The sequence below is a fragment of the Lithobates pipiens genome, unplaced genomic scaffold (genome assembly GCF_037356315.1).
Source record: "Lithobates pipiens isolate NorthernLeopardFrog02 unplaced genomic scaffold, aLitPip1_a1.2 Scaffold_37, whole genome shotgun sequence".
Lineage (NCBI taxonomy): Eukaryota > Metazoa > Chordata > Amphibia > Anura > Ranidae > Lithobates > Lithobates pipiens.
The window spans coordinates 4570617-4593963 of NW_027507825.1; the positions used below are offsets into that span (position 1 = coordinate 4570617).

Here is a 23347-nt window from a genome sequence, read left to right on the forward strand (position 1 = left end):
CTAATCTGGCTGAGCTGTCCCTAAAATAGCAGCATACAGCGCTCTGTCCCTTTATCTAAACTGACAAAAGAAACTCAGGCTGCTGACCTAACACCTATACCAGTCCTGAAAAGAACTTTTGTGTACCAAATAGCTAGCGTTTTCTCTGTCCCTACTCCACACAGGATCCTTTCCCTACAGTGACAGAAGAAAGAATGTAAAATGGCCACCGGATCGGGTGTATTTATAGGTTAGGGGGAATGTCCAAGTGTCCATGAGCTGTCATGTCTCAATTGGTTGTCCTGTAACACATGATAAACGTGTCACGAAAGGTTAAAGTTCTTGTATACATTAAACACGTAAGTCCGCCGGGGCGAACGACGGAAAAAGGCGTTCGAACCCGCGGACGGCGAAAGTCGGAAATTCGCCGCGAAACGACCGCCGGGCGAACCGTTCGGCCATCACTAGTGATCAGGTCTGAACACATCTCAGGAATGATTTTGATCCACTCTTCTTCACAGATCTTCTCTAAATCCTTAAGGTTTCTTGGCTGCCTCTTGGCAACTCGAAGTTTCAGCTCCCTCCATTAATTTTCTATAGGATTAAGGTCTGGAGGCTGGCTAGGCCACTGTGACTGTAACCTGCTTCTTGAGCCACTCCTTTGTTGCCTTGGAGGTATGTTTTGGGACATTGTCATGCTGAAAGACTCATCCATGACCCATCTTCAGTGTTATGGCTGCGGGAAGAAGGTTCTCCTCCAAGATTTTTACAATACATGGCCCCGTCCATTGGCCCCTCAATCCGGCAAAGTCTGCCTTTTAGTTGGTGGAGAAACCCTTGTTGGCGAGCACAGAGGTAAGACGTTTCTTGTAGTTGGTGACCAGGTTTGCCCAAATCTCAGGAGGGATTTTGCTCCTCTCTTCTTTACAGATCTTCTCTAAATCCTTAAGGTTTCTTGGCTTTCTCTTGGCAACTCGAAGTTTCAGCTCCCTCCATAAATTTTCTATAGGATGAAGGTCTGGAGACCGGCTAGACCACTCCATGACCTTCATGTGCTTCTTCTTGACCCAATCCTTTGTTGCCTTTGGCGGTATGTTTTGGGTCATTGTCATGCTGAAAGACCCATCCATGACCCATCTTCAGTGTCCTGGCTGAGGGAAGAAGGTTCTCATCCAAGATTTTATGATACATGGCCCCGTCCATTGGCCCCTCAATGCGGCAAAGTCGGCCTGTAGTTGGTGGAGAAACCCTTGTTGGCGAGCACAGAGGTCAGACGTTTCTTGTAGTTGGTGACCAGGTTTGCCCAAATCTCAGGAGGGATTTTGGTCCACTTTTCTTTACAGATCTTCTCTAAATCCTGAAGGTTTCTTGGCTTTCTCTTGGCAACTCGAAGTTTCAGCTCCCTCCATAAATTTTCTATAGGATGAAGGTCTGGAGATCGGCTAGACCACTCCATGACCTTCATGTGCTTCTTCTTGACCCAATCCTTTGTTGCCTTGGCGGTATGTTTTTGGGTCATTGTCATGCTGGAAGACCCATCCATGACCCATCTTCAGTGTTCTGGCTGAGGGAAGAAGGGAAGAAGGTTCTCATCCAAGATCGTACAATGCATGGCCCCGTCCATTGGCCAGTCAATGCGGCAAAGTCAGGCTGTACCTTTAGCAGAGAAATGGCCCCAAAGCATCAGTCGAGTCGAAACATGGGTGTATTCAGATGTAATGTAGATTAGGAGGCCAGAGGCATGGATAGGGAGATCACTGGTGTAATCCCTCACCATGTACAAAAAGAATACTCCCTGCAAAGAAATGACCTGTTTATTATATACAGATCTTGACCTCTTCCTTTTCCTTATCCTCCATTCCTCTTTTTGCTCTTGTTATTCTCTCTCAGAGAAAGCTCTATTTGTGTGAAAATATGATAAAAAAAAGTCATATGTGTAGATGTGTTACATTGACCGCGTAATTGTCATTCAAAGTGTGACAGGCTGGAAATTGGCCTGGGCAGGAAGGGGGGTGGGCAAGAGGTTAATATATTGCATATATTGCAATTATCTCTGTATTTTTACTGAGCTTTTGCTCTTAAAAAAAATGGTGTGATAATATTGTCTGACATAAAAAAATGGATCCACCACCATTTTATTCTCCAGGGTCTTTGTTTTCAGAAAAGATATAATGTGTTTAGGGTTTCACGAATCATTTGGACTATATAATCACACATATGGGTTGGACTTGATGGACTTGTGTCTTTTTTTCGACCTCACTTACTATGTTACTATGTAACGATGACTAAAGTGATTTTTTTTTAAACACGTGTGCAAAAAAAAAACAAAAAAAACACAAGAAAAGTTCTGGCAGCAAGAAGTTAGGTACCTCGGACTCTCACCTCCTTGGTTTGGTGCCTTTTTCAGCACATTAATACTTCGAGTTCCGTCCCGGGGCCCATCGATGGAGGCCAATATTGTGTCTGAGAGTTGCCTTACCAGAACCAATGAGCTTCTTGAAAAAAATAATAAAATTCCAGCATCTCCTAAAAATGTCTTCATCTGGGATCACCTGGCAGGGATGGAATACGTATTTGTGATATAGGATGGTGCTATTCTTACACTTATATAAATGATAAAACTCATATAGATGGTTTTACATAGAGTTACATAGTAGGTGAGGTTGAAAAAAGACGCAAGTCCATCAAGTCCAACCCATGTGTGTGATTATATGTCAGTATTACATTGTATATCCCTGTATGTTGTGGTCGTTCAAGGTGCTTATCTAATAGTTTTTTTTTAAACTATCGATCCCCCCTGCTGAGACCACCGCCTGTGGAAGGGAGTTCCACATTTTTTACGGGCCTTCCTTTATCTAGATACACCACGTCTACAGGCCTTCCTTTATCTAGATACACCACATCTACGGGCCTTCCTTTATCCAGATACACCACGTCTACAGGCCTTCCTTTATCCAGATACACCACATCTACGGGCCTTCCTTTATCCAGATACACCACGTCTATGGGCCTTCCTTTATCTAGATACACCACATCTACGGGCTTTCCTTTATCCAGATACACCACGTCTACGGGCCTTCCTTTATCTAGATACACCACATCTACGGGCTTTCCTTTATCCAGATACACCACGTCTACGGGCTTTCCTTTATCCAGATACATCACATCTACGGGCCTTCCTTTATCCAGATACACCACGTCTACGGGCCTTCCTTTATCCAGATACACCACGTCTACGGGCCTTCCTTTATCCAGATACACCACATCTACGGGCCTTCCTTTATCCAGATACACCACGTCTACGGGCCTTCCTTTATCCAGATACACCACATCTACGGGCCTTCCTTTATCCAGATACACCACGTCTACGGGCCTTCCTTTATCTAGATACACCACATCTACGGGCTTTCCTTTATCCAGATACACCACGTCTACGGGCCTTCCTTTATCCAGATACACCAAGTCTACGGGCCTTCCTTTATCTAGATACACCACGTCTACGGGCCTTCCTTTATCTAGATACACCACGTCTACGGGCCTTCCTTTATCTAGATACACCACATCTACGGGCTTTCCTTTATCCAGATACACCACGTCTACGGGCCTTCCTTTATCCAGATACACCAAGTCTACGGGCCTTCCTTTATCTAGATACACCACGTCTACGGGCCTTCCTTTATCTAGATACACCATGTCTACGGGCCTTCCTTTATGTAGATACACCACGTCTACGGGCCTTCCTTTATCTATATACACCACATCTATGGGCCTTCCTTTATCTAGATACACCACGTCTACGGGCCTTCCTTTATCTAGGTACACCACGTCTACGGGCCTTCCTTTATCTAGATACACCACGTCTACGGGCCTTCCCTTATCTAGATACACCACGTCTACGGACCTTCCTTTATCTAGATACACCACGTCTACGGGCCTTCCTTTATCCAGATACACCACGTCTACCGACCTTCCTTTATCTAGATACACCACGTCTACCGACCATCCTTTATCTAGATACACCACGTCTACGTGCCTTCTTTTATCTAGATACACCACGTCTACGTGCCTTCTTTTATCTAGATACACCACGTCTACGGACCTTCCTTTATCTAGATACACCACATCTACGGGCCTTCCTTTATCTAGATACACCACGTCTACGGGCCTTCCTTTATCTAGATACACCACGTCTACGGGCCTTCCTTTATCCAGATACACCACGTCTACGGGCCTTCCTTTATCTAGATACACCACGTCTACAGGCCTTCCTTTATCCAGATACACCACGTCTATGGGCCTTCCTTTATCTAGATACACCACGTCTACGGGCCTTCCCTTATCTAGATACACCACGTCTACGGACCTTCCTTTATCTAGATACACCACATCTACGGGCCTTCCTTTATCTAGATACACCATGTCTACGGGCCTTCCTTTATCTAGATACACCACGTCTACGGGCCTTCCTTTATCTAGATGGCAACTCAACTCCTCATAGAAGATAAATAGATTGGTTTGGCAAGAACAATTCTTCATGAATCCATGCTGATTACTGCTAATGATCTGGTTTTCATTATTAAAATCTTGTAAATAATCGCTTATCATCCCCCTCCAAGAGCTTGCAAACTATTGATGTTAGGCTAACTGGACTGTAGTTCCCAGGGATACAGTGCCTTTCAAAAGTATTCACCCCCTTGGCTTTATACCTACACTTGAAATAAAAAGTATGTGAACCCCTTTGGTATTATATGGATTTCTGTACAAATTGGTCATAAAATGTCATCTGATCTTCATCTAAGTCACCACAATAGACAATCACATTCGGCTTACACTAATAACACACAAAGAATTAAATGTTACCATGTTTTTATTGAACACACCATGTACACATTCACAGTGCAGGTGGAAAAAGTATGTGAACCCTTGTGTTTAATAACTGGTTGAATCTCCTTTGGCAGCAATAACTTCAACCAAATGTTTCCTGTAGTTGCAGATCAGACGTGCCCAGCGGTCAGGAGTAATTCTTGACCATTCCTCTTTACAGAACTGTTTCAGTTTAGCGATATTCTTGGGATGTCTGGTGTGAATCGCTTTCTTGAGGTCATGCCACAGCATCTCAATCGGGTTGAGGTCAGGACTCTGACTGGGCCACTCCAGAAGGCGCATTTTCTTCTGTTTAAGCCATTGTGTTGTTGATTTACTTCTATGCTTTGGGTCGTTGTCCTGTTGCAACACCCATCTTCTGTTGAGCTTCAGATGGTGGACAGACAGCCTTAAGTTCTCCTGCAAAATGTCTTGATAAACTAGGGAATTAATTTTTCCTTTGATGATAGCAATCCGTCCAGGCCCTGATGCAGAAAAGCAGCCCCAAACCATGATGCCCCCACCACCATACTTCACAGTAGGGATGAGGTTTTGATGTTGGTGTGCTGTGCCTCTTTTTCTCCACACATAGTTCCAAACAACTCAACTTTAGTTTCATCTGTCCACAGAATATTTTTCCAGTACTGCTGTGGAACATCCAGGTGCTCTTGTGCAAACTGTAAACGTGCAGCAATGTTTTTTTTGGACAGCAGTGGCTTCCTCTGTGTTATCCTCCCATGAAATCTATTCTTGTTTAGTGTTTTACATATCGTAGATTCACTAACAGGGATGTTAGCATATGCCAGAGACTTTTGTAAGCCTTTAGCTGACACTCTAGGATTCTTCTTCACCTCACTGAGCAGTCTGCGCTGTGCATCTTTACAGGACGCCCACTCCTAGGGAGAGTAGCGCTGAACTTTCTCCATTTATAGACAATTTGTCTTGCCATGGACTGATGAACAGCAAGGCTTTTGGAGATACTTTTATAACCCGTTCCAGCTTTATGCAAGTCAACAATTCTTAATCGTAGGTCTTCTGAGAGCTCTTTTGTCCAAAAGGGTTCACATACTTTTTATTGCAACTGTATTTTGTTACATGACAGCCTTTAGATCAATTTTTTTTAATCTGAATTATATGTGATGGATCAGAACACAATAGTCTAAGTTGGTGAAGTAAAATTAGAAAAATATAAAATATAAAATGATAATTGGCATGTGCGTATGTATTCACACCCTTTGTTATGAAGCCCATAAAAAGCTCTGGTGGAACCAATTACCTTCAGTAGTCACATAATTAGTGAAATGATGTCCACCTGTGTGCAATCTAAGTGTCACATGACCTGTCATTACATAGACACACCTTTTTGAAAGGCCCCAGAGGCTGCAACACCTAAGCAAGAGGCACCACTTACCAAACACTGCCATGAAGACCAAGGAACTCTCCAAACAAGGAAGGGACAATGTTGTCGAGAAGTACAAGTCAGGGTTGGGTCATAAAAAAATATCCAAATCTTTGATGATCCCTAGGAGCTCCATCTAATCTATCATAACCAAATGGAAAGAATATGGCACAACAGCAAACCTGCCAAAAGACGGCCGCACACCAAAACTCACGGACCGGGCAAGGAGGGCATTAATCAGAGAGAAGCACAGAGACCTAAGGTAACCCTGGAGGAGCTGCAGAGTTCCACAGCAGAGACTGGAGTATCTGTACATAGGATGACAATAAGCCGTTCGCTCCATAGAGTTGGGCTTTATGGCAGAGTGGCCAGAAGAAAAACATTACTTTCAGCAAAAAACAAAATGGCCCGTTTTGAGTTTTATGAAAAGGCACGTGGGAGACTTCCACAATGTATGGAGGAAGGTGATCTGGTCTGATGTATGGAGGAAGGTGATCTGCTCTGATGTATGGAGGAAGGCGATCTGGTCTGATGTATGGAGGAAGGCGATCTGCTCTGATGTATGGAGGAAGGCGATCTGCTCTGATGTATGGAGGAAGGTGATCTGGTCTGATGTATGGAGGAAGGTGATCCGGTCTGATGTATGGAGGAAGGTGATCTGCTCTGATGTATGGAGGAAGGTGATCTGATCTGATGTATGGAGGAAGGTGATCTGCTCTGATGTACAGAGGAAGGTGATCTGGTCTGATGTATGGAGGAAGGTGCTCTGGTCTGATGTATTGAGGAAGGTGATCCACTCTGATGTATGGAGGAAGGTGATCTGGTCTGATGTATGGAGGAAGGTGATCTGGTCTGATGTATGGAGGAAGGTGATCTGGTCTGATGTATGGAGGAAGGTGATCTGCTCTGATGTATGGAGGAAGGTGCTTTGGTCTGATGTACGGAGGAAGGTGCTCTGGTCTGATGTATGGAGGAAGGTGATCTGGTCTGATGTATGGAGGAAGGTGATCTGCTCTGATGTATGGAGGAAGGTGATCTGGTCTGATGTATGGAGGAAGGTGATCTGGACTGATGTATGGAGGAAGGTGATCTGCTCTGATGTATGGAGGAAGGTGATCTGGTCTGATGTATGGAGGAAGGTGATCTGGTCTGATGTATGGAGGAAGGTGATCTGGTCTGATGTATGGAGGAAGGTGATCTGCTCTGATGTATGGAGGAAGGTGATCTGCTCTGATGTACAGAGGAAGGTGATCTGCTCTGATGTATGGAGGAAGGTGATCTGCTCTGATGTATGGAGGAAGGTGATCTGGTCTGATGTACGGAGGAAGGTGATCTGGTCTGATGTATGGAGGAAGGTGATCTGCTCTGATGTATGGAGGAAGGTGATCTGCTCTGATGTACAGAGGAAGGTGCTCTGGTCTGATGTATGGAGGAAGGTGATCTGCTCTGATGTACGGAGGAAGGTGATCTGGTCTGATGTATGGAGGAAGGTGATCTGCTCTGATGTATGGAGGAAGGTGATCTGGTCTGATGTATGGAGGAAGGTGATCTGCTCTGATGTATGGAGGAAGGTGATCTGCTCTGATGTATGGAGGAAGGTGATCTGGTCTGATGTATGGAGGAAGGTGATCTGCTCTGATGTATGGAGGAAGGTGATCTGCTCTGATGTATGGAGGAAGGTGATCTGGTCTGATGTATAGAGGAAGGTGCTCTGCTCTGATGTATGGAGGAAGGTGATCTGGTCTGATGTATGGAGGGAGGTGCTCTGGTCTGATGTATGGAGGAAGGTGATCCGGTCTGATGTATGGAGGAAGGTGATCTGCTCTGATGTACGGAGGAAGGTGCTCTGCTCTGATGTATGGAGGAAGGTGATCTGCTCTGATGTATGGAGGAAGGTGATCTGCTCTGATGTATGGAGGAAGGTGATCTGGTCTGATGTATGGAGGAAGGTGATCTGGTCTGATGTATGGAGGAAGGTGATCTGGTCTGATGTATGGAGGAATGTGATCTGGTCTGATGTATGGAGGAAGGTGATCTGGTCTGATGAGACTAAAATCGAACTTTTTGGCCATCAAAGAAAATGCTATGTCTGGCGCAAACCCAACACATCACATAACCCAAAGAACACCATCCCCACTGTGAAACAAGGTGGTGGCAGCATCATGCCGGGGGGGGGGGGGGGGGTTTCAGCAGTTGCGACTGGGAAACTGGTCAGAGTTGAGGGCAGGATGGATGGTGCTAAATACAGGGATATTCTTAAACAAAGCCTGTACCACTCTGTGTGTGATTTGATAGGACGGAGGTTCACCTTCCAGCAGGACAATGACCCCAAACACACTGCTAAAGCAACACTTGAGTGGTTTAAGGGGAAACAAGAAATGTGTTGGAATGGCCTAGTCAAAGTCCAGACCTCAATCCAATAGAAAATCTGTGGTCAGGCTAAAACATTGCTGTTCACAAGAGCAAACCATCCAACTTGAAGGAGCCGGAGCAGTTTTGCAAGGAGGAGGAATGGGGCAAAAATCCCAGTGGTGAGATGTGGCAAGACTCATAGAGACTTATCCAAAGCGACTTGGAGCTGTGATAGCCGCAAAAGGCGGCTCTAGAAAATTATTGACTTTAGGGGGGTGAATAGATATGCACATTGACATTTTCTGTTATTTTGTCCTATTTTTTGTTTGCTTCACAATTAAAAAAAACATCAAAGTTGTGGGCGTGTTCTATGAATTAAATGATGCAAATCCTCATACAATCCATGTTAATTCCAGGTTGTGAGGCAACAAAACACGAAAAATGCCAAGGGGTGGTGAATATTTTTGCAAGGCACCGTATATATCTTGATTCTTTTTTTAAATATTGGTGCTGAGCTTTTTATTATATTACTATCATATTATATTTTATTCACATTTTTTATGGCATCACTGAGAAATGAAGATAGGAACATAAAGCAGAAGGAAGATAAGGAGTAACAGTGTACATATAGACGTCGGTAGACCTTTATATAATAGAAGGTCATTTCTCTCCGGTGAGTTGCGGGATTATACAAGGAGTGGATTGGGTTGCACGAATGGTAAAGAAGCATTGTCTGCGAGAAGGCAAAGAGACTTTGTATTGTTGGACTTCTAGGTTTATTAACACACACAAATGACATTGTCAGCTGAGATTCTTGTCGCTGTTTAATAATAGTGGGTAGTAGATTTTGAATAGAGGATTATTGGCAGCAGCCGGCCTACTATCAGTGACATTTACTGTATAATAACAGGTGTGCAGAGGGCTTTCAGTACCATTAAGGGGTTCAACTCCCCCCCACTTATGGACTGTTTGTCTCCTTCCCTCGTCTAAGCCCTTGTACACACGGTCGGAGAATCCGTCGGAATGTGTCCTATCGAACCGTGTTGTCGGATAATCCGACTGTGTGTGGTCTGCATCGGACTGATTCCATCCGAATATCCGCAGGACCCAATTTTCCAATATGTTGGAAATATTTCCCGACCAACTGGGCCGGTCGGACATACTCCGATCATGTGTAGAGAATTTTGATCGGACCAAGTGCCACGCATGCTCAGATCAAATTCCTACATCAAAGTTATTGGCTACTAGCGTGAATGTAGTCCCATCGTAACGAAATTACGTCATCACGCTCTGAAAGATCGGATTTTCCGACAACTTCGTCTGACCGTGTGTATGCAACAGTTTCGGACAAAATCCGACGGATTTGGTTGTCGGAATCTCCGACCGTGTGTACAAGGGCTTAGGCTCCTTCCCTCATCTTACAAAGTATTATTTCGCCCAAAGAGTATTTGATGCTTGGAATAGACTTCCAGCAGAAGTAGTGAGTCCGTCAATAGTAAGTGGATTCAAACATGCTTTGGACCAGCGGTGTCTTTCTTGAGCGCTAACCAACCCCCCCCCCCCAACCAGCCAGCCAACCAGCCAACCAACCACCGCACTCCATGAATCGACGCTTACCTTCCGCCCCTGTGTGCGCTTGCCCATCGCCTGCCAGGCTCCCCGCCAGCCTCGCACTTACCCAATCCAGGTCCTCGGCTTCAGCGGCTTCCACCCCTGTGTTTCCTCCTGATTCCCATCGGTCGCCTCTCCTCCCAGCCAATCAGGACTTAAGACTAGTGGCCAATCGGATCTCAGGACCCGCTTCCTGATTGTTTGGGAGGAGGGGGAAACAGGAAGAAATTAGCGAATATTAATTCGCTAATGTCACACAACTGGAGGGGCTCCGCCCCAAACCCACCCTTTTCAAAGGCAATTTTAGCCCCAGGCTTTGATCATGTGCTTAAAAAAAAATAATTGGAATCCAAGCGTCTGACACCCTTCATGTAGATTAGGGGCTGTCGCATGGATTAGGGAGGCGGCACCCCTGTGCCCTGTCCCTGTGCCCTGTATGAGCGGCCGCCACTGCTTGGGACAAGCATAGACCTATAATCTATAACAGTGATCACCGCCCCCCTAATTTCCATGTGGCCAGCCCCTAATCTCTACGCAGGGCGCCGGACACACGGATTTCTATAGGGTTTGGTTTTACTTTAAAAAAAATTTAAGCACATAATTACAGCCAGAGGCTCTAATTGTTTTCAAAAAGGGTGGGCTCAGGGCACAGAGCACTGCGCCCTGAGCCCACCCACTTGTGTGACATTTGCATCCTAATATTTGCTATTGTCTTCCTGCTTCTTCTCCCAGCCAATCAGGAAGTGGGGCTTAAGACCCCTTTGGCTGGGAGGAGAAGCGACCGTATTCGTAGGAGAAGCAGGGGGGAAGCCGCCAAGGAGGAGAAGCTAGAGGGGAAGCCGCCAAAGCCGCCCGTGAAACCGACAAGGAGGAGAAGCGGGGGGAATCCGCCAAAGCCAACCGTGACCTGGATGGGGTAAGTACTGCAGGACGATCGATGGATCAACGGGGGGGGGGGGGCGCTAATGCTCTATACTGTAAAATTTGACGCAGCACACATTCAAATGAGCCCTCAATAATGTAATATTTACAGAAAATTACTTTAAGAGATATACTATGCAGCCAAACATACAAGGACAAGCCTCCAAATGACTTCTAGTGAAGGGTCCTGGTAATACTCCATCATACAAAGACATTGTAGACAATTGTGCTCTTCCAGCCTTGTGGTAACAGTTTGGTGGAGACCCTCTTCTGTTCCAGCATGACTGTATCCCCTCTGTGTACAAAACCAGCTCCATAAATACATGGCGTGACCAGTTTGGTGTGGAGGAACTCAAGTGTCCTGTACAGAGCCCTGACCTTAACCCTAATGAACACCTTTGTGATGGATTGGAATGTCCATGGTGAGCCAGGTCTTCTCGTCCAGCATCAATTACTGACCTCACAAGTTCTCTTTTGGCTAAATTTTCCAGACACACAAAGTTTTGAGGAACGTCTTCTCAGAAGAGTGGAGACAGCTCAATCATAAAGACATGTTGTGACCAGTTTGGTCTGGAGGAACTTGAGTGTCCTGCACAGAACCCTGACCTCAACCCTACTGAGCACCTTTGGGATGAATTAGGATGATGGTGAACCAGGTCTTCTCATCAGACATCAGTACCTGACCTTACAAATGGACACAAATCCCCACACCCTCCAAAATGTTATCAAGAGTTTCCCCAGAAGATTGTAAAGCCCCTTACACACATCAGATTTTCTGCAGATTTTTCTTCCCTACAGCCCTTGCCCGGTGGTTGTGGGGGTCTGCAGGCTGGGGGCTTATTGGAATCTGAGAGCCCCCTTAACAAGAGGGCCTCCAGATGCTGCCCCACTGAAGTGCCTGGTATGGATTTTGGGGGGGGACCTCCACACCATTTTTGTTTTAGTTTTGGTGTGGGGTTCCCCTTAATATTAATGCCAGACCCAAGGGGCCTGGTAGTGGACGGAGGAGGGAACCCATGCCATTTTTTTCAATTATTTTTATCTATATTGCTGGGATCCAACAATACATTACAGCCGCGAGCAGTTTTAAATGACATTTTTTCTTTAGGAATGTCATTTTACTGCGAAACATGAGAAAGATGCGTTACTTTACAGGCAGAGTAAGGAGACCCCCAGGCACAATATTTGAAGAAATATTTCATTTTTATTGTTTTACTATTTTGCGTGGCCAACATTATTTTCCAGCACAGATGCTTAATAGGGTTTAGGTCTGGAGACATGCTTGGCCAGTCCATCACCTTTACCCTCAGCTTCTTTAGCAAGGCAGTGGTCGTCTTGGAGGTGTGTTTGGGGTGGTTATCATGTTGGAATACTGCCCTGCGGTCCAGTCTCTGAAGGGAGGGGATCATGCTCTGCTTCAGTATGTCACAGTACATGTTGACATTCATGGTTCCCTCAATGAACTGTAACTCCCCAGTGCCGGCAGCACTCCTGCAACCCCAGACCATGAAACACCCACCACCATGCTTGACTCCTCACCTGGTTGCCCCCACACACACTTGTCACCATCTGAACCAAATAAGTTTATCTTGGTCTCATCAGACCACGGGACATGGTTCCAGTAATCCATGTCCTTAGTCTGCCTGTCTTCCGCAAACTGTTTGCCGGTTTTCTTGTGCATCATCTTCAGAAGAGGCTTCCTTCTGGGATGACAGCAATGCATAACAATTTCATGCAGTGTGCAGCGTATGGTCTGAGCACTGACAGGCTGACCCCCCACCCCTACAACCTCTGCAGCAATGTTGGCATCATTCATACATCTTGGACACCATGCTGCAGCTCAGTTTCAGGGTCTTGGCAATCTTCTTATAGCCAAGGCCATCTTTATGTAGAGTAAAAATTCATTTTTTCAGACCCTCAGAGAGTTATTTGCCTTGAGGTGCCATGTTGAAGTTCCAGTGATCCAGTATGAGAGAGTGAGAGCGATAACACCAAATTTAACACACCTGCTCCCCATTCACACCTGAGACCTTGTAACACTAACGAGTCACCGGGAAGGGAAAATGGCTAAGGGCCCAGTTTGGACATTTTCTCTTAGGGGTGTACTGACTTTTGTTGCCAGCGGTTTAGACATTAATGGCTGTGTGTTGAGTTATTTTGAGGGGACAGGAAATTTACACTGTTATACAAGCTGTACACTCACTATTTTACATTGTAGACAAGTGTCATTTCTTCAGTGTTGTCACATGAAAAGATGGAAGAAAAGATTTACAAAAAATGTGAGGGGTGTACTCACTTTTGTGAGATACTGTATATTTTGATATTTGGGGGAGTGCAGATTACTAGCCAGCCATGGTTGTACAGACAAACGATCTTAATTTTCCAAAATGATAAATGAAAACAACTTATTTTTCATCTGTCCATCAACCTCTGGTATAAAGGAAAAAACTGTCTCAAAACCAGCATAACCTTGTCCCACAAAAGGGTTTAAAGTCCCCACCTGCTCCAGGAGTCCATAGTAAAGGTCCCCTCCACTTAGAGTCTCAGTAGCCCAAACAGTACACGGTTCTTTCTCACAGGTGTGTCCTGCTCCCCACCAAACCTCATGGACGCCTGTTGGCTGCATCTTGGCCTTTTCAGTCTTTCTCTCACAGGTGGGTTAACCCTTTCAGGACCAAACAACTCATAGTCAGGGTTGGAGGCACGTTCCCATCCAAAATCTCACCACGTCTCCGAATTCCGGGTCTCATTTCAGGACTTATAATCATAATCCTGGGAAAACGACACGTCACTTTTTCCTTTTTTACTGGATCACCCCAAAATCCCTCAGGAATTCCTTAAATATTGTTTTTTTTCATTCCTCTAAGGGACCACAACCCAAACAATGAGAACACGTATCTTCCATCCAGTACTTTTCCCTTGCAAATTGTGCATTAACCCCCCCCCCCCCCCCACCTCGATGTGGAGGTATCTGAAGTAATGTGGGACACTCTCCAGTGTACCCTATAGAGGGCATCAGCATTCTAGTGTTGTTTTCCAAACGTATGTTCCACCAGGAATTTAAACTCTTGTGGAGCCTAGAGCCACCTGGTTACCCTGGCATTCATGTGTTTGTTCTGTCTTATTCAGGTCAGTGGGGGAGGGTCCAACACCAAACAAACTTTCCTGCCAAGGAGAAAATAGCATAGGGAGTCTAATTTCCACTTGACGACTAGGCACTCCCGTTCCACTACGGTTTAATTTTTCTCAGCCGCCATCAACTTCAGACATAAATACAAAGAATTACCGCTCTAAGGTAATGACTTCTCCCAAAACAGCTGTCTCCACAATCCCACAGGGTGCTGGCTCTGTTTGCAACAGGAACTGAAGTAGAAAAGATGTAGCTGGATAGCCGCACTCCGAATTATTCAACTTTATTTCAAAAATGTAATTCGTAGTGCGGCTATCCAGCTACATCTTTTCTACATCAACTTCAGACAGTACGACTTCTAAACCTTAACTGGAGGCATCAGTTTGGGCAAACATTTCATAGTTAGTAAGGTTCAATAAAGACACCAGTCCATCCAGTTCAACCTGAGTGAGTGTCTAAAATTGTCCCTGTATATTGCACACTCACATCGGTCCCTACTCTCAAGAAGCCCACAATCCAAGGTCCCCATTCATATACTAGGGCCAATTTTTGGACAGAAGCCAATTAACCTTTCCTTAGAAAAATCTGGAGCAACCAGAACTGAATACTGGCATAAGGCTGCTTTAATCTCCAGAAAAGCCTCCTCAGCCTTGTCATTCCATTTAACCATGACTGACTTCTTATCCCTCGCCAAGTCAGTCAGTGGTGGAGCAATAATGGTGAAGTTGGGGGACAAACCAGCGATAGTATCCAACTATGCTCAGACCTGTTTCTTCGTGATGGGATGGAACCAAACCTAAATAGCCTCTACCGTATTCATTTGAGGCTTCACCAAACCCCAACCAAAAATTTAACCCAAGTATTAGGTCTCTTCCATTCCAATGACACATTTTTCAGGGTTACCAGGTAACCCCCACTTCTTTAATGAGGCCAATACTGTCTGAACTCAGGGAGGATGAGACTTCCAGTCTGTACTGAAGATAACAATGTCATCCAGATAGACTTCTTTGTACTTTTTGTGAGGACGTAGTTACATAGTTACATAGTTAGTCAGGTTGAAAAAAGACACAAGTCCATCCAGTTCAACCTTATAGTTGTGTTAATAGTGTTTTTATTAATCCCCCCCCCCCTCTGAAACGTAGATGGGCACCAGGTACCCCAACCCCCTCATTCTGAACCAGGTTAAGTACCATGCATCCAAAAGCCAGGGAAACCAGTAACTGGTTAACAACTTCACCCTGGACTTCATATTGCCCATCACTATTGAATGCAAAGTGTGGAAACCTTCTTTGGGCCTTAGGCACTTGTGACACCTTATTAACTGCTTTGACTTGTTCTCTGTCATCTTTTACCTGGGGTTTTGCCTTTGGGCAGCACCAAATGCATTCCTTGACACCTCCAAGTCAGGATTTGTTTGACTAAAGGAACCTTACCCTTTATCCTCCTCAGGCATAACCTGTAGTGGGGGGTAATGCTCAGGGCAGGACTTAGGGTGCTGAGGGCCCTTGGGCTTGAGTCACTTTTGGGCCCTACCTTCTATACATTACCCTATTTATCGGCGTATAACACGCACACCAAGTTTAGGAGGGAATTTTAAGGAAAAAAACTTACATGTAAATGCCCATCAATGCAGCCTTATCAGTGTCCATCTGCAGCTTTGCCCATCCATCTGCAGTGTCATTTGCAGCCTTGTCATTGCAGTCTGGAAGTTTAAAAATGGTGGCGACGAGATACAGATTCCTGTGTATCTCGGCGGCGCTCAGGTCCTCTCGGCGGCTCTCAGGTCCTCTCAGAGGCTCTTGGGTCCTCTTGGCGGCTCTTGGGTCCTCTTGGCGGCTCTTGGGTCCTCTTGCAGTCCCGTGCGGAGCTGAGTGTAGCCGAGTGTACTTGGCTCGGCTCACAGTTACGCCCAGTCCCTGTGTTATGTCCATCATAGGGCAGGACTGGGCATGACTGAGTGGAGCGGAGCCGAGTACACTCAGCTATGTATCTCGGCAGGGCCCATGGGGCCCCCTATTGGGTGGGGCCCATGGACTTGAGCCCAGTCGAGCCCAATGGTAAGTCCTGCCCTGGTAATGCTCTTCTATGTGCTGTTTTGGTCTGGATGACAACCTCCAGTGGACAATTACTCTGTCAAACGTGAGTTGCCAGTTGTTGTTCTTATTAATAAATATGTTTTTTTTTTTTTACTGCACTTGATGTGCCCTCTGCTGTTCTATATTGTATTAAATCTACTTGCCGACCGCAATAAGTATATATACATTGCTTTGCAAATGGTTTACTGGGGTTATGGCTGAAGCCATAAACCCCATACTTTTTTTTCAGCCAGTGATTGGCTCTCTCATGAATGTGGTCTTAGCAGAAAATTAGCCGCTAGATCGCTTTCAGAAGCGGAGAGGTCATCCCCTCCTCCCGATGCTGTTTCTCGGGCTTACCGTTTTACTGGCGCACCTGGGAAATGATTTGATGGTTCGCATGGTTGGCCATAGAGGTGACCAGAGACTGGATTGTTTCTGATCCGCCTCTATGATCTTGGAGGACTGGAGGATGTCATGATGTCACTTCAGTTCTAGGGCTGAAGTAAACTTTTTATTTTTTATTTTTTAAATCTAAAAATGCAATACGGCAACCTGGAGGCGTTCTGTACACAGTTAATATATGGAAAGCCCCCATAAATGTCATGTCCTGCTTGTGTGATTGGCTTACTGATTTTCCCAGAAGTCTGCACTAATATACATGTCAGATTTTAGGCATCCCCTGCAATAGGAATTTTAAATTTGGTTAGATATTTCTCGGGGGGGGGGGGGGGAGGGGGGTTTAACCACTTGCTTACTGGGCACTTAAACCCCCTCCTGCCCAGACCAATTTTCAGCTTTCAGCGCTGATGCACTTTGAATGACAATTACGCGGTCATACAACACTGTACCCAAATGAAATTTTTATAATTTTTTTTCCCACAAATAGAGCTTACTTTTGGTGGTATTTAATTACAGCTCGGAGTTTTATTTTTTGCTAAACAAACAAAAAAAAAAAATCATGTTTAATAGTTTGTTATAAAATTTTGCAAACAGGTCATTTTTCTCCTTCATTGAAATGCGCTGATGAGGCGGCACTGGTGGGCACTGATAGGCTGCACTGGTGGGTACTGATAGGCACAGTTAAGATGGCACTAATTGGTACAGATAAGGTGGCACCGATAGGCACAGATAAGGCAGTACTGATGGGCACAGATAAGGCAGCACTGATGGGCAAAGATGGGCACAGATAAGATGGCACTGATAGGTGGCACGGATGGGTGGCACTAAGGGGCACTGATAGGTACCACTGATAGATGGGACTGATGGGCACTGATAGGTGGCACTGATAGGTGGCTCTGATAGGTGGCACTGCTGGGCACTGCTGGGCGGCACTGATGGGCACTGGTAGATGACACTGATGGGCACGGATATGTGGCATTGAGGTGCAGCACTGTTGTTGAGGCAGATTGTGGGCACTGATAGGTGGCACTGTGGGCACTGTGGGTACTGATGGGTGGCACTGTGGGCACTGATGGGTGGCACTATGGGCACTGATGGGTGGCACTTTTTTAATATTTAGGTGGCACTGGCAGGGGGCAGGTGGGCACTGATGTGCTGGCCGTGATCGGGACTGAAGTCCCTCTCACAGCCGCCGGTGATCGGCTGACAGCGTGAGGAGGAAAAATAGCCGATTACCGGCTCTGTTGTGTCACATGATCAGCTGTCATTGGCTGACAGCTGATCACGTGGTAAGGGGTTGGGATCAAACCCTTGCTCCAATCCATGATCAGACGAGTCTCATAGAATCGCTGATCACAGAGCGCGCCGCGCGCGCCCCTAAGGGGGCGCGCAGGCCGCTCGTGTACGGGATGAAGTGTATAGACATGTCCCGGCAAAGCAGGTCCACGCTGTAGCCGTCATTCGGCTATATAGCGCGGATCTCCAGTGGTTAAACACTTCTAAAGGGATGCAGACCCTGCAGCTTGTCTCATCAGAACACTGAGAGTGCACCAGGTAATTATAATGAACCAGACCCTCCCATTTACAATGAATATGCAATCAGTCTGGTGAAACAAACAGCTATTTATTCAGAGAAACAAAAGTAGGAATCTGCTATAATATTTGTTAATCTCTGCAATGTACATTCATCACCCAGAGGGGAGTGTTTTTTGTCAACAAAAGTGGAGCGTACAGGGGGAATCATAGCACGTCTCTCAGATGGGTGATATTTTACATTCTTTGTATTTGTGTTTCCTTTTATGTGTATTTGAAGTCACATTTTTAACTTTTTTCGGCTACTTTTTTTTTGTGAAAAAAAAAAATAACAATGAAATAATGAAGGAAGTTTTTGGCACAAGAACACCTCCAGGATAGTCAAAGGGGAATTGTCCAAACCTCAGGAGCCATTTAAAGCCCATTACACCCAACCACCTTCATTTCACCAACCCCATAGACCAGGGGGTCTCCAAACTTTCTAAACAAAGAACCAGTTTATTGTCCTTCTGACTTTAGGGGGGCCGGACTGTGGTTAGTGGCAGTAGAAAATATCCTGACGACCAGTGGGAGTAAATAATGCCCCATCATTGGTATCAGTGGGAGGAATAGTGCCCCATTGTTGGTGTCAGTTGGAGAAATAGTGCCCCATCATTGGAATCAATGGAAAGAATTCTGCCCCATCGTTGCTCTCAGTGGGAAGAATAGTACCCATTGCTGGTGTCAGTGGAGGGAATAGTGGCCCATAATTTGTATCAATGGAAGTAATTATGCCCCATAGATAGTGTCAGTGGGAGGAATTGGGCCCTTTTGATGGTGTCAGTGGGAGGAATAGTGCCCCACCGTTGGTGTCAGTTGGAGGAATAGTGCCCCATGATTGGAATCAATGGAAATAATTCTGCCCCATTATTGCTGTCAATGGGAGAAATAGTACCCAGTGTTGGTGTCAGTGGAGGGAATAGTGGCCCATAATTTGTATCAATGGAAGTAATTATGCCCCATAGATGGTGTCAGTGGGAGGAATAGTGCCCCATAGATGGTGTCAGTGGGAGGAATAGTGCCCCATAGATGGTGTCAGTGGGAGGAATAGTGCCCCACTGTTGGTGTTAGTTGGAGGAATAGTGCCCCATCATTGGAATTAATTGAAATAATTCTGCCTCATCGTTGCTGTCAGTGGGAAGAATTGTACCCTTTTAAGGGTGTCAGTGGGAGGAATAGTATCCATTGTTGGTGTCAGTGGGAGGAATTGTGCTCTTTTGTTGGTATCAGTGGGAGGAATAGTGGCCCATCATTGGTATCAATGGAAGGAATTATGCCTTGTTGTTGGTATCAGTGGGAGGAATAGTGGCCCATCATTGGTATCAATGGAAGGAATTATGCCTCGTTGTTGGTATCAGTGGGAGGAATAGTGGCCCATCATTGGTATCAATGGAAGGAATTATGCCTCGTTGTTGGTATCAGTTGGAGGAATAGTGGCCCATCATTGGTATCAATGGAAGGAATTATGCCTCGTTGTTGATATCAGTGGGAGGAATAGTGGCCCATCATTGGTATCAATGGAAGGAATTATGCCTCGTTGTTGGTATCAGTGGGAGGAATAGTGGCCCATCATTGGTATCAATGGAAGGAATTATGCCTCGTTGTTGGTATCAGTGGGAGGAACAGTGCCCCACTGTTGATGTCAGCGATAGGAATTATGCCCCATTGTTGGTGTCAGTCAATGGAATGGCGTCCCAATCGCCAGATAAAGGCAAGCAAAGGGTCACATCCAGTCCCAGGGCTGAAGTTCGGAGACCGCTGCCATAGACCATCTTCCAAAATTGACCAAAATGTCCTGATTATCACTGAAATTTTTAGGAAAATGAAAACTCTTATTTTCACTCATATCTACTTTTCAGAAAAATATTTTTTTTTTGTAAATGTATAATTTACAACCAACCAAATTTATCAAAATAAAATCCACTCCATCATTGTGTCCAGGGCCTTGAAGGGAAGTATGGTTTATTTTCAGCAGCGGGGACACCTGTGCTGTTCAGAGTGGGAAGACACTTTTTCCCCATTGAGGTTGTATGTGCCCCGGCTTCACCGGTAGGCCCCTGCAACCAGGAATCCTCTAATACTTACTTGCAAGATCCCTCTTATCTTTGAGCGTGAAATCTCCCTCTTCTACGAATAAATTACAACAATACTACTTTAAAGAGATATATATTACACTTATGGTATCCAATTTCGGTTGCTGGTTGAAAATGTGTGGCCTTTCTATCCTTTCCGGTTTGAGCCCTATCTGTTGTTTACACAATCAATACTTGCTAGGTGCACATGTGATTGTGGTGTCTGTTGAGGCTTCATATGTCCTTTTATCCTCCCCTCCATACAAAGTAGTCATATATATATATACATATATATTGACCATTTACTATATTTGAACTTGGTCCCTGGCAGAATCATCTTGTTGAGTCATAGTCTGTGTTGTGTGATGTCCCTATATACTTGGATTCAAGGCCTATCAGCACCTACCCAGTCTGTCCTGAGGAAGCTACTAAACTGTGAAACGCGTTGACAAGCAAACGTGGAGGCGGTGATGGATCACATCCTTTTATACAGATACATTATCTTATACACAATTTAGGAGTACCACTTTCACTATCAGGATCCAATCTTTATTGGAGTTTGCTTGTTTGGTATCTGTAGACCTTGTCCAACAGTAGGATGTTGTCTTTATGTTTACATGTTTTTTTTTTAACAATTTTGTAATAAGGTATATCATTTTTATGCATGGTTTTCCTCATTATTTGCCCACAAATACTGTTCTTTTGTTGAATTATGAGTTTTTTCTCAATCCTTTTATTTATTTTCAGCAGACAACAATTTTTTTTGATGTTATTAAATATTTATGTAGCGGCGGCTCCTGAAGCGCAAGCGCTATGTGTTTTTCAAAGTTAAAGTTTTGCCTGAACTGCAGTTTGGTTTGGGTACAATTGTCTAAATTAGACTTTGGCATCAGTCTGACTGGACTGTGAGATGTTCAGCCTGGCCACAGGGGGCACTGTCCCTTCTGGCAGGCATGGAACTATGGTCTGGTCAGGTGTTTAAGTTACTCTCTCTCTGAGCCCGCCCAGTGGGAGTGGTTGTGCTTTCTGGGAGAGGGTATTTAAGATGTGGACATCATGTGGTTTGGGGTTCTGGTCCAGAATGATGTGCTGACTTCATGGTCCTGGTCCTCCTGACCAGCCCCCAGGAAAGCTATGGCCTGGGGTGCGGATCCACACGATTTTGGGTTGGCTAGCCCGAGGCAAGGAAAGTAAAGGAGGATTCTGAGGTGGTTGGGTGCCGTCTCTGGTTTTGGAGAGACCCAGTGACTTCAAGCATTCCAGGGGAGGACTCTCCAGAAGAAGACCACGTACAGGTTGGTTTCTTAGTGAGATCCTGGAGGAACTGAAGTACCAGAGAGAATCCGGTCTTGCAGATTTTGCCAAGCTGGCTGAAAGATCCAGGTATCCTACAAGTGTTCTTCAAGTTTAGTTTCCCTACGTGTTCTACAACTACGTCTGTGGCAGAGACATTATCTTGTACGTTCTACAACAACGTCTGTGGCAGAGACTTGTTCCTGAGTAAAGCACCTTGTTGGCTGCTAGGTCTTGTGAGAGAAGGACCGTCCAACTTGAGTGAACATCCAGTTGCGAATGGCTATTCTCTGGATGCAGTCAAAGTAAGCAAGTTCTTCAACGTTTTGACTTTGACACTAAGAGTACCTGAACTTACTTCCCAACCCTCTGATCCCAGTTTAACAGACTCTTCATTGTCTACATTTTGCAAATAAAATTAATTCAAGTGGATCTGTTGTCAGTCTCTCGAGTTACTGGGTCACCTACCACGGGACACTCCTAGACGTGAAATGAGGAGAGCAGAAGGTAACGGTAAGCCCAAATCTAACCAGCAGCTCCTTCGGGGGTAGTGCTACATTTATCAGAAAATATTTTGTAACCTTTTTTTTTAATAGTATTCCTTGTATATTGTGTTATCATTTTGAGAATTATATTTTTAAAGATCTGACTATAATATCAAAGTATCTCTTATGCCGTGTACACAGTTCAAGTTCAATAGCCAGTAGCCAACAGCTTCCATCTCATAGTTGAACCTGAGCATGAGTGAGTTTTTGCACGTCGGAATTGCATACACGCAATCGGAATTTCCGTCAGAAAAATTGAGAACATGCTCTCAAATTTTTGCTGGCGGGAATTCGGCCAGCTAAATTCCGATGGAGCGTACACACGGGTCGCATTTTCCAATGAAAAGCTCTCATCTGTCTTTTGCTGGCCTGAAATTCCGATCGTGTGTACGCGGCATAAGAATGGGACTTTTAAAAAGGCAACCAAAGAGAACAAAAATATATTATAAAAATAGATTTTTATTAATATCACTTTTAAAAACTCCTCACATGAGGCACAAAAACAAACATTGTGTCCAAATTTTTCAAAATAAAGCACAAAACACATTCTTCGGATAGCCCGTTCCATGTACTGCTGTCATTGAACCTTTGATCATACAGCCATTCGTGGTTTTGGGTATCACCACTTCTATGTTTTGTGCTTTATTTTGAACAATTTTGACATAATGTTTGTTTTTAAAGATGTGCCTCACGTGAGGCGTTTTTAAAGTGATAATAATAAAATCAATTTTTATTATATATTTTTTGTTCTCTTTGGTTGCCTTTTAAAAGTCCCATTCTAATGCCACATACACGACCAATGGAATGAATCCATCGGACAATTCGATCATGTGTGGGCTCCATCGGACCTTTGCTGTTCAAAAATCTGACGGATTTAAGAAATAGAACATGTTTCAAATTTTTTCACCGGAACTCCGCCGGACCCAGTTCCTATCGAGAAATTCGCTCGTGTGTATGCTAGTCCGACGGACGCTAGGGCAGCTACTGGATATATACTTCCTTATTCTAGTCCGGTCGCACGTCATCACGTTCAAATCTGTCGGACTTTGGTGTGATTGTGTGTGGCCAAGTCCGTTTATTCGGAAAGTCCATCGGAAATCCGCGAAAGTCAGACGGGAAGACCGCCGGACCTA

The 23347-nt window shown here is 45.0% G+C and overlaps 1 protein-coding gene across 1 annotated transcript in view; it reads right to left on the reverse strand.

Annotated features, from left to right (window-relative positions):
- LOC143956496 (alpha-1-antitrypsin-like protein CM55-MM) overlaps window positions 1-23347 on the reverse strand; it is an 81333-nt gene that overhangs the window by 37280 nt on the left and 20706 nt on the right. The gene's annotated exons all lie outside the window — the stretch shown is intronic.